At 34.1% G+C, this 12,114-nt stretch overlaps 1 long non-coding RNA gene across 1 annotated transcript; it reads right to left on the minus strand.

The window, feature by feature from the left end:
* Positions 1-1,907: 1,907 nt before the first annotated feature.
* LOC308189049 lies at positions 1,908-6,837 on the minus strand. Its single transcript, XR_013945980.1, has 3 exons — positions 6,352-6,837; positions 5,987-6,119; positions 1,908-3,877 (listed from the first exon to the last, which is right to left on the minus strand). It is a non-coding gene; the product is annotated as an uncharacterized lncRNA (long non-coding RNA).
* Between the last annotated feature and the right edge of the window lie 5,277 nt (positions 6,838-12,114).

Here is a 12,114-nt window from a genome sequence, read left to right on the forward strand (position 1 = left end):
AGGCCAAGGGAGGTGATCCTCCCCTTCTACTCAACCCTGTTAAGGCCACACTTGGAGTATTGTGTCCAGTTCTGGGCTCTCCAGTACAAGAGGGACATGGAGCTACTGGAGCAAGTCCAGAGGAGGGCTACTAAGATGATTAGGGGATTGGAGCACCTGTCGTACGAGGACAAGCTGAGAGAGCTGGGCCTGTTTAGCCTGGAAAAGAGAAGACTGAGGGGAGATCTCATCAGTGCATATGAATATCTGAAGGGAAGTCGAAAGGATGGAGTCAGTCCCTTTTCAGTTGTGCTCGGTGACAGGACAAGAGACAACAGGCACAAACTGAAGCACAGGAGGTTCCAGCTGAATATGAGAAGGCACTTCTTTACTATGAGGGTGACAGAGCACTGGAACAGGTTGCTCTGTTGTGGAGGTTGTGGAGTCTCCTTCTTTGGAGATATTCAAAACCTGCCTGTTTGCCATCCTGCACAACATGTTCTAGGTGATCCTGCTTGGCATGGGGGTTGGCCTAGATGATCTTCAGAGGTCCCTTCCAAACTCAGTCATTCTGTGATTCTACGATTCTGTGCTAAAGTTTCCTAAAGGTACATAACTAATTCACTTTGATTTAGAGAACTCGCTTAGCCCATTATTGTCTATGTGCTAAATAGTCAAATGGCTTAGATTGTAATACATATTGCTATCAACACATCTTGTTTGATATGTAACAGGATATAACAGAAATTGCTGTTTCTTTCAATGAATGCTAGACTTAAAAATATGCATATAAGTCAAACAACTGGCCCTCAGGTTCTGGCTGCCTATTAATTCCATTAAAGAAACATAATAATTTATACAATGTGGAATTTACACAAGCCAACAGATTCATTCAGTTGCTCTAGGCTACAATGTTTTAACAAAAGAAAAAGTTGTAATACCAATTCTGTGTGTATACATATACGTATAAAAAGAACAGAAGTTGCAGTCAGCACAATTTTCTCTGTTAATCTTGCAGTGGGAAAATAAAATCATTTTACAATGAAAAGGTGATAATTCAATCAATATAAACTAATTCTGCTATCTTTATTCACCCTGATACTCACCATTCATTAAGAAAATGAGACCTCACTAATAAGGACTAATGGTAGGTTTTGTTAAAGTCTTAATTTCATTTGAGAAATGCAAAAGGCTTAGCGCAGCATCTGCTAACACTAAATTCTGCAAAACTGTTGAAATCATGTTTAACAACTTCTAATGGCTCAGTTTTGGCTATTTTTTTATTGTTGTGTTTTTTATTATTATTATTATTTTGAAATAATGCAAAATAGCAAATATTACTTTTTCATAAAACTTCTATCAAAATATTTTCCATGTCTCATAAGATCAGTGTTATTAATTTCTCATATTTGTCCTAGAGCTCTGTTTCTGATTTGTTATTTTTCTTTGTTCAAACAGCAACATAAATGAAAGCAAAGAAAGACAACAACACATTGACAACCTAACAAGTGTATTACACCTTTGAGTTTTGACATGTGTTACAACATAGACCACTTGCTCTTTTACTGACAACTCCACAAATTCTGAGCAAGATTACTCTTCCATTCTTTGCAAAGGTCCAGTTGTGCTATTTTCTCATTGGAAATAAACTCTGAGACAGATTTCTATAATGCCTATAAAGAAAAATATAGCATGAAAAACTATCCAAAGTCTGATTCCACTTAGCACAGACTCCCAGACAGGAAATCAGTTGTTTCTCTTCCATGGGTTTCAAGAGTGTTTCCTTACTCTTCCATCCATGGGGGAGCCTTGTAGCCTGCTTGATATACTTTGTCTTTGGAGTATTGGAGAATCATAGCCCCATAGAACAGAAGCAAAATATTTTCTAACAGTCTTATTCCATAAAGCAGGTTTTAAAAGAGATTTGATATTTGAATAAATACAAAGCATCTTTTATCTGAAAAAAAATACGTCACCATAGATACCTTTACCTATAAATAGGCATGTATAAGGCAAAATTCAGCTTTAAACTAGGAGTTAAAAGTATCTCTTTGAAAGGGAAACTTTTTAAAAACTGTATACACACTGCTGACACATCAACATTTATTACTGAAAATCGTAGGTGTAAAGTCCCAGGACTAACACCTCACTTTTCTTTCATCCCCATGTTTGCCAACCTGGAAATGAAAGCAGCTGGTTGGTTGTCCTTCCAAAAGGTGTCCTTCCAATGCAAAGCTATTTTTCCATGCAACATGTATATTCTTTATTGTTCATAAATATATTAAAAGTCAGATCTTGTGGACCTTAATACTGCAGGGAACTACTGTATTGACAGTCCTGGGGACCATGGTCCTGTAATAAACTGTTTTGCATATTATAAAGCAGTACCACAAGGCTTTGTGAAATACTTTGGAGATGAGAAATAGTGGGATATTCATCCCAGTGAATATTGAATTTTTGATTCAGTCTTATATCTGACAACCTTACTCATCTGTGATTGTAATAGACAACATGATACCAGTTACTGCTGTGGTGAATATGGCACAAAGTTCTAGTTATTTCAGTAAATATGCAATGTTATTTTATCTGTACTGTGATAAATACATGTATAGTTTACCAAGGTCAGTAAACTGAGATGCTTATCTGACCATTTACTATGCCTTGCTCACCATTTAAATGAATGTGTTATTAAAATTTCTATTCAACCATCAGTATCATAGACTAATCAATTCATCTCTAATATTTAATATACAGATAAGTACTGAGGTTTAATGGCTGTTTGTTTAATAAAAGTATTTACTGTTTTGCATCACTGTTTTTCTGTGTTTTTTTTAATTAAAATAATCAGCACAAAATAGCCTTTTTTGAACTAATATTTTAATGTTTTTTAGTTATTTTTGTTGTTACAAAATTTCTATCATATCAAAAATGAAGATACTTGCAAGTTATTTGGATTTTGCCAGTTGACATGATTTCTGAATGATCTCTTTTACTCTGATGAACACTTAAAAATAATTAAAAATGTTATTAATTACAAAAATATTGTAGTATTTTTTTCCTTTATTGCAATCTGAAATTCACTGATATTTTGCCTTTGCTTGAACCATAAAACTTTGTATGTTATTAAGATATCTTCATTATAATTTGTTTTGCTTGTTTGTTTCATTATAATCCAGAGTATAGTTTTTTCTTAAGTTATAGGATAATTATAAATATTGGCTAGCTCTGTTTTAAGTTGAGGTATATACTTGTAGATATAATTACAGTTCTCTTTTTTATGACAAGTCTGTAATTTACTCTAAAATCTTTGTGGTTAAACACTAGTTTTCTCACACAAGCCTGAGCTGTTCTTGGGAGGCACTGTGAGCAGTAAAGAGAATTTTGATGTAGCGCCACTCAAAGTTCAGCCTTTTGTTTTTTTGGTGTACTCCTTGCACACCTGTCCAAATAAAGCAGTCTTGAAGACAAAGCTTCAGGCATACAGTTTCATCCTCTTTGTGCTCATTTCATGGAAGGACAGATGTTAAATAAAGCTATGCCCACTCTGTTCCTCCCATCTTTGCAAATATATTTTCATGTTGGTACAACAATCAATCCTTATGGTTTGGTAAAGCAGTCATCCTTTTATGGCCACTTCTCAGAGTAGTCTAAGGAAGAACTTTGTCCTTTCCCACCTTCTCATCATGATACCGTTATCACTGAGAAAAATCAAGCCTTCCTTCTCACTTCCTTCACACAGTCCAAATAATCCTTGAATCCATGGGATTTTTTGCTTAATATGTACTTCCAGATTTGGTGTGTAATTCATAATAATATGAATTAATAATATTCAGTTCCAAATCTCTAAATATTTGATTGTCCATTTCTTCTGTAGCATGATGACATTTCACTGATATCACTGAGCAAACGTGAAAACAGAGGAAAAAATGTTGAAGAGAAATGGTTTCTGATATTACTGATAAAATACTCTAAACAAAGATAGATATATTGATTGAAATGCCAGCATGAAACTCATTGCCCATTTTTTTTGTTGTTGTTGTTTACCTAAGGACAAAGAATAAGAGCTTAGATACAGAGAAATCAGAAGTCTAAATCACGTACATGATCCTCAGAAATTAGTCTGTATTTCATGAGAAAACAGACTATTATTGAGAGAATTCCCAAAAATGTCATACCAACTTCTATCTTTTATTTTTTCAAGATTTCACAAATGATCCCTGAGGTCAAACCAGTTTGATCTGAACTACTTAGTACTACTTAGAGGAAAGCAGAGAAAGCAGAGTCTGATACATACAAAAACACTACTCCATTCTGAGTCAAAACAGGGAGGTTTGGGCAAAGAGCAAAAATCAAGGATAAAAGCAAAGAAAGAAGACAATTAACATAGCTTCCTCTGTCCACAAAGAAGAAAGAAACCTGGCTTTGCTTCATTCATGTTCTTGTAATTTGGTTTTCAGATATCAATCTTTATATGAGCTATTGTATGCAATTTCATTCCAGTTTTCACATGCACACAGGTAGAACTGATATTTTTGATTGTATGTTTATTACATGTCAAATTGAGAATGAGGCCACATTTGTGAATCACTGTTAAATTCTTCTCCTACTGTGTTTAAAACTAATATATATATAGTTTTATTTGAACATTTTATTATTATTGGCTGTCTTTTAATATATTTTAAGTTCATTTTCCTCTTAAAAAATAAAAAAAAGGAAAAAAATAATAATAAAAAAAAGGTCTTTTTTAAATAGGACAAAGTATTTCAGTCTTTCAAAGTAAAAGGTCTTTTTTTTTTTTTTGTACCAATATTTTCTTCATTTTCTTGGCCCAAACCAGTGTGATTTATTTTTCAGCCACTGCAACATCTATACATAATTTTTATAGTTAGAAACCTCGGTAACCAGGCAAAAATAAATGAATAAATAGAAAAAAAATGTTCTATGAGGCTAATATTTTATTTCTATAATTTATGTTTATAAAATATGGTCTGAAAAGTTAAATGAATAAACTTAAATACTTGAAAAGAATTAATCAAAACTTACATTTTACAAAGTTATACTTACAAAAATAGCAATAAACAATTGGGGGTGAGGGTGTCAAAAACCACTGAATTGGCTGACTAAGATTAAATATATGATTCTCATCTTGATTCATGTTACTGCTCACCTCAATTTGAAATTCTTTCTTTTTTTGGTCCAGTTAAGTTCAAAATCCCATTTGGCATAGCAATGCCTACTTCTTTTGATACTATATGATATAAAAGAGATGTGAGCTAGTGAAGGCTAGGACACAAACCAACCAATCTCTGTGTCCTTGAGGTTAAGTGCTGAATTCCTCTCTGTTCTTAATGGCTCGTGTAGATGCCACAGAGGCGAGAAGTAGCAGTTTCTATCTTGTATTGTTATATGAGTGCAATCTTCCTTGCGCTAACTGCCATAGTTAATAGCTAACATTTATAACCAGGCAGTTTATTCTGCAGCTAGAGAAGTAAATCCAGCCAAAAATTAAAAGCTGGATTTGTGCTTAAAATGCTTAGCCAAACCCCACACTTCACTTGGAGAGGTCCTTAAATGAGAGACTGCTCAGGTGCATACAAACATTTGCCTACAGCAGCTGCTCTTCATTCTCAGGGGTGTAGCATGTAACTTATGCTTCCCCACATGTAGAGCACATCAATTCTACAAGTGCGTTTACAGCATCCTAGTGGAAGACTTAAAAGTCTGCAAGTCTCAGACCCCAGGAGTGCAGAAGTTTCAAAGGTTAAAAACAATACTGATGTGTGCAAACCCATGTTGAAGGAAAATAAGCTTGTCTCTTGTTTCTGAAGGAGTACTCAGACATTCTAGTGATGTGGAAGTAAATATCTGTGTGAAGTTTAATGGGCATTATAATATAGATAATATGTAGATGTAATGCATTTAGTTTCTCATGTTGAGAAAATTATGTTTAGAGAAACTTTTAGTTCTGCTTTTTTGAAGAAGAATAAGATAATTAAAACATACTCACTTGGGTTGGTCTTCCATCCTCTCTTACTGAGATATCTTTCATACTCCTCATTCAAGACACAGAATAATTTGCACTAATTTTTGTAAGTCTTTAGATCAAGCCTCCTACATACAATTTTGCATCCTCTCAGTTTCTGGAAAACAGAAATAATCTTTTTATGACCATCTGTTGAAAAAAATATATATCTTTGATTGTAATTAGGATGTTGCTACTGTTTTCCTTATTTTGGAGCAGTTTTCAACTTATATAACATTTTAATTACAAAGAAATATTATTAATACTATTTAATGTTTTTAATATTGATTTGAAGGAACCACAAAATTCAAGCATCACCTGCTTATTAAGAAATGTAAATATGAACATACTTCTGAAAATTAATCCCCAAATACTTATAAGCTTGTAAAACCTTCAGATTTCTCAGGGCTAGAAACAGAAACACCATGAGACCTATTTTAGGTCATTTGTTAAATGTTGTCACTTGTTCCAGCCATCCATAAAATGCCCACCCATATGTGAATCCTTACATATTAATCGGATTGAATTATGCAGCCAGTTGTTAAAAACACAAGGAAAAAAAAAAAAAAAAACTGTCCCTTTTAATGACTACTATCAATAATCTTCCTTGCAATGTTTTAAGTAATGTAAAAAAAAAAATAATTTAATTTAAAAAAAAATGGTGTTTTCTAACTAGGTGAATCAAGAAGCACAAAAAAGCTTCTAAGAAACTTGGTCTCCAATGTCTCTTAGTGAGATGCTGCAATTGAAGAGCCTCTGATAAATTCCAAGCATTGAAATTCCCAAAGAGAATCATCCCTTGCTAATTAACATTCAGTATGCTAAAAACTCTTCAGTTCACTCACCTCCACTAAATTAAAGTAAGAGGCAAAAACAGTCAGAGTTGATTGAGAAGAAGCTATTTCAGCTCTCAGTTTTGGAGCTCAGATCCCTGCTGCAATCATATAAAAACAAGGGAAATATGTAGGCTGTTGTGAAGCTGCAGTAAATTTTTGTTTTTCTTTTAGATCCTTCTTAATCCTGAAACAATCTTGCATACAGCTACTACTTTCCTCTCCACTTCTTTTTGTTACTACCTTTTCTATCTTTTAATGTTTCTCCAAGTCTGTTCATTTTGAATCTGTTTGGAGAACCTCTTGGCTCTATAAGGAAACACTCAACAGTGATTTGACAGCCATGGGATCTCTGTGCATTTTTAGCACTTGAAGATCACATACTATGGTGTTTCACTCAAGTGACCAAGGAAACATGTAAAAAAAAAAGTCTCCCAAAAATTTTTGCTAGCAAAGAGAAGGAACATAATAGTGATGGCAAGTTTAACAACTTTATAGTATTTTCCACAGAGTTTTCCCTTTTAGAAAAATGTCTGTTAAAGGACATAATCTCCCTCTTGAAAAAGAACTCATACTTTCTCATTTATGTGTTTTTCTTTCAAGTTTCTTAAAAGGATTTGCTCCTCTATCTCTTCCCCTTTACTCAAAACTTTCATGTATCAAACTACACTCGTGGTTTTCCCATCCGATTCCTGCTACTATGTTGCTTGTTCTTACATGATGTATCTTCATGGACAGCATAACCAATTCTGCTAGCAGGTCCTGGCCTGTTGTGGGGTCAGGAAACTTTTGCATCATCATTAAAATATAATCTATTTGAAGCAGGAACTTCTGTGTACAAGAGGTAGAAAAGGACTAAGTAACTGTCCTAACCTGTTGTGCATTCCTTTTGCAAGGTGCCTTTCCTGACTCTTGAAATAAAAATGTACCACCCTTGAAGCCCAGGAAACAGTTTCCTAAGAGTTAGAGGATTTCTTTTTGAGACTGTCAGTTCTCCTGAAAATGCTACAGCCTATTAATTAGGCATAGAAGGTTTTTTTGTTTGTTTGTTTGTTTTTTTGGTTTGTTTTTTTTTCTTTCTTCATTAAGTTATCAGCTTTTACTGTCATTAACTATCAGCTCAGTACTGCTGTTTATGAGAGTTTGGTTGATTTGCATATATTCTGAATAAATGTTTTTGCACACCAGAGAAATACATACTCAATTCTCTCTTGCCTTGGGCAGACATAATCCCAGAAATGAAACCATTAAAAATGAACATATTTTCTAACACTTTATTACAATACATCAGGGCTTGCACTAAGGTATCTTTATTATGTTCATCACAGTACTGCTGAATGGTGCTCATATACCACATACTTAGAAAACAAAATGACTAATCCACATTAACCCAGCAGACCTAAAGAGTAGCACAAAGGTCACTGCCTACTTCAGAACTGCAAAATTTATATCTTATAACCCCCAGAAGAAACACGTCTTCTTCCTTCCCCCTTGCCCATTCCCCCCTCCCCCCCAATTACTTCAAATAAAGTGAGACAATTTAATCCCAGAATATCATCAAATTAAGTGAATCAGCAGTCATAACATTAGTTAAGGAACATGTTGGCATGGGTCTTCCAACAAAAAAATGTTAATTCCCAGAGCAGCTATGACTAGGAGGGTACAAACCAAATAGTGTTATTTTGTACTAAATTCTAAGGGGTTGGTGTGTTCAAAGGCTGTGGTATATTTATAACAGTATAAGGGAAGACAGGACCTCCTGAGTATTCTGGCTTTGCTTCTGACATCTATATCCACAGAAATATATATACCTTCCCCATAATTTTGTCTTCCCCCAATACCCTTTCACAATCTGTTTTAACTAACACAGAAGTTTTTAAGGCCATTGGTTGCAGTGCATGGCTTATCTTGCATAACTTTTAAGGAGAGTCCACATAGATGTTTCTTCCAATTACAATTTACAGTGTTGTTTAAATGCTGCTAAAAAGAATGTCTGAGAAGATTGCTCATTCAGTGATAGTTTTTACAGGAATCTGTAAAGGGAAACTTTAATCTGTGAGGTGTGGTCAGGATATATAATATGCCATTAGGTAAAACCTAGAAAAATTGGTAATAATGCACAGTATAAGCAAAAATACATGTCTAGAATTTTGGAATGTTTAAAATTTCACTTGGCTTGATTACTTTTGAACAGTTTCTTTGTTTATACATTTGTGGCCTAATTATTTGGCTCTTCAGTACTCTGGAACAGCTACTTCTCAATTCACTTTTTAGGAACTAAATTATTTTTTTCTTTTGGTACTAAGAAAAATAATTTTTCTTAGTATTTTTACAAGACAAATAAATGTTAACAATTGTAGGTTGTTATTGTATTAGGTTTATAAGTCTTTGCTAAAACAAACCTACACTAAAATTTGTAAACCCACAGCAAAGCAACATCTTACCTACAAGTGGGAAGCTCACTAGCTGTAAGATTCTACAGGGGGAAAAAAAAAAAAAAAAAAAAAAAAAAAACAGTTGTATTTCAATAATTTCCAACCATTTTCAAGCTAGAATTCTGTGACCTTCTTCTTTGCAACCACCTAGGATGAGAACATGGTGCAGATAGTTTTGCCTCAGAGTAATGCTCCTTGAAGTCAGACCTGCTGGTGATTGGTGTAACTGGCAAATGTTTCAATGACTCTCCCAGATTATGATTCTGTCATACACCTGGCTGTTCAGTAATACAACATGGGAGGAAATCTTCTATAAATCAGACGGTGATCTTCTTATGTTGGAAAAAAAATATAAAAAATAATAAAAAAAAGGTACGGTAGTGGTAGTAGTAGTAGTAGTAGTAGTAGTAGTAGTTCTACTGGAAGTGAAAATGCTACTATAACTCACATAAATATCAAATGTCTGCCTTTACTTTAGTATTTTAAAGTTGCATTGTCATTCTTGATTAATTAGAAATAACATTTTTGACAATGCGGAAAACAGAATGGAAAGGAAGGATAGAAAATACACACAAGCTAACAGAAAAGATTTATTTCATAATATAAGGAAACTAAATAAGGCTCATTAGAAATGTACTGCATTGTTTTATGAAAATTAGGTTGCTACTGTCTCGCTCCAAGTATGAAACTATTTTGTGTGCTGTTCTACGGCCTCTGAATATTTCAGTTGTCAACAAATTCCCTTCTCTGCCTCTTTTACAAAGAGTATATTCCGTATTAGATTTTTTTTTTTTTTTTTTTAATACTGGCCTTCTTCTTAAACACAGATAAAAAACTAAATTGTAATTAAAATTAGAACCTTTCTGAAATGACAGAAACATTTATAATTCTGATTAGCAACTATCTATTTCTGGGAAGAATGGATATTTCTAGTGAGAAAAGAGAAAAAAAAAAGTCTTATTTGTTTGCATTTTGCTGAGTTGTTACAGGTTAAGCAAACTAGTAAGGGTAACTTACAACTGAGACCATACTGGGGACAGTGGTTTGGGGTGTATTAAACAAAAGTAAGCATATAATTATAATTTCTATTTCTACTGTAATGTCAACTGAAGTTTATTGCATCTTCTTCTTACCTTTTGTCATCACAAGGATTGTGCCAGGTCATTTGTTCAAACTTTCATTCCATTAACTGTGCAACTACTTTCAATCCATAAACTGTGCAAGTGTTTACAGAATCAAAACATTTTTGCATTTCCAAGCACTTCTTTATAATTTCCGAATTAGCATTGCAATAGTTTTTAGCTAGTGCTTGAAGAGTCCACCACTTACTCAAGAGATAACATAAGGTACACCATCTACTTATCCTGCTGATCCTGAATGGATATCTCACTGAAACAACAACATACCTGTGGCAATGGCTTTAAAACTGGAAATGTCTGTCACTTCATGCTGCTTTCAATTAGAGTAGTGCTGAGAGCAGATTTTTTTGTTCACCAGTAGTTCTAAAAAGACAGGAAATAATTTGTGCAACCTAAAAACAATCAATGTTGAGGGGAGAGGACTGAGTGATAATTTTTGTTGCATTTTCAAGCTTGCAAAGCATTTCCAAATAGTATTTGAGGCCGGTTTGAAACTGAAATCTTTCAAAAAATAAGCTAAGGTTTTGTTTACAGCATAGAAATCATGTATTTATCTGGATATTTGGGATTTCTTACTTCTGACAGAGAGCACAAAGCAAAACTTAGGAAAAAAAAAAAAGGGAAGGGAGGAAGGGAGAGAAAGAAAGAGAAAGAGAGAAAGAAAGAGAGAAAGAGAGAGAGAGAGAGAAAGAGAGAGAGAAAGAGAGAGAGAAAGAGAGAGAGAAAGAGAGAGAGAGAGAGAAAGAGAGAAAGAAAGGGAGGGAGGGAGAGAAAGAAAGAAAGAAAGAAAGAAAGAAAGAGAGAGAGAGAGAGAGAGAGAAAAGAAAGAAAAGAGAAAGGGAAAGGGAAAGGGAAAAGGGAAAAAGGGAAAGGGGAAAGGGGAAAGGGGAAAGGGGAAGGGGAAAAGGGAAAAGGGAAAAGGGAAAAGGGAAGGGAAAGGGAAAGGGAAAGGGAAAAAAGAGGAAGAGGAAGAGAAAGAAAGGAAAATTGGTGAAGGAACATATCCAAAATCTTCGTCTGGAACACCAGCACGGAAAATAATTCAGCTGAGGAACCTGTGGTCACCATATTGTCTGTTAAGAAGCATTATGATAAGCTGCTCTGTTTGCTACTGAGATATGGATATGAAAAGAGGTAAGATATTGGGACTCTAGAAAGAAAGAGAAAGCATGAGCAAGTGTTTCTCCTTTTTATTTGGAGAGTAGTGTTCAGAACCAGCATTTCTGACAAAAGCTGCTTGGAGTGACTTTCACTGAGACAGGTAACCTTTCCTCAAACATAGTGAATCAGATCATATCACATGGTATGAAAAAGCAAGTCAGTTGGTGTCATCTCAGATCTCCCATGCTTTTGACGTGTGACTTATAAGTCACTTATATATAGGGAAAAGGAATTGGGGAAGACATTGTTGCAGACTTTGCTTTTCTTTTGTTAAAACTGCACAAAAATAAAATAAAATAATTAAAATAAAATAAAATAAAAATAAAATAAAAAAGTTTTTCTTTTTCTTTTTTTCCTTAATGAAAGAAACAGTCTTCCCACCAAGCCAAGAAGTAGATAGATGTTACTGAAGTGATATTTACATTCAAATGAATATAAGAAAATAAAATGTTTTATTTGGAAAGGTTTACCCATCAGGACTATTAGCCCATCAGGGCTCATCCATGTTAAGTATTCCATTTCTTTAGAACAGCATCTAATTTCTT

Source organism: Anser brachyrhynchus (assembly GCF_964034855.1).
Source record: "Anser brachyrhynchus genome assembly, chromosome: 2".
Taxonomy (NCBI): Eukaryota; Metazoa; Chordata; class Aves; order Anseriformes; family Anatidae; genus Anser; species Anser brachyrhynchus.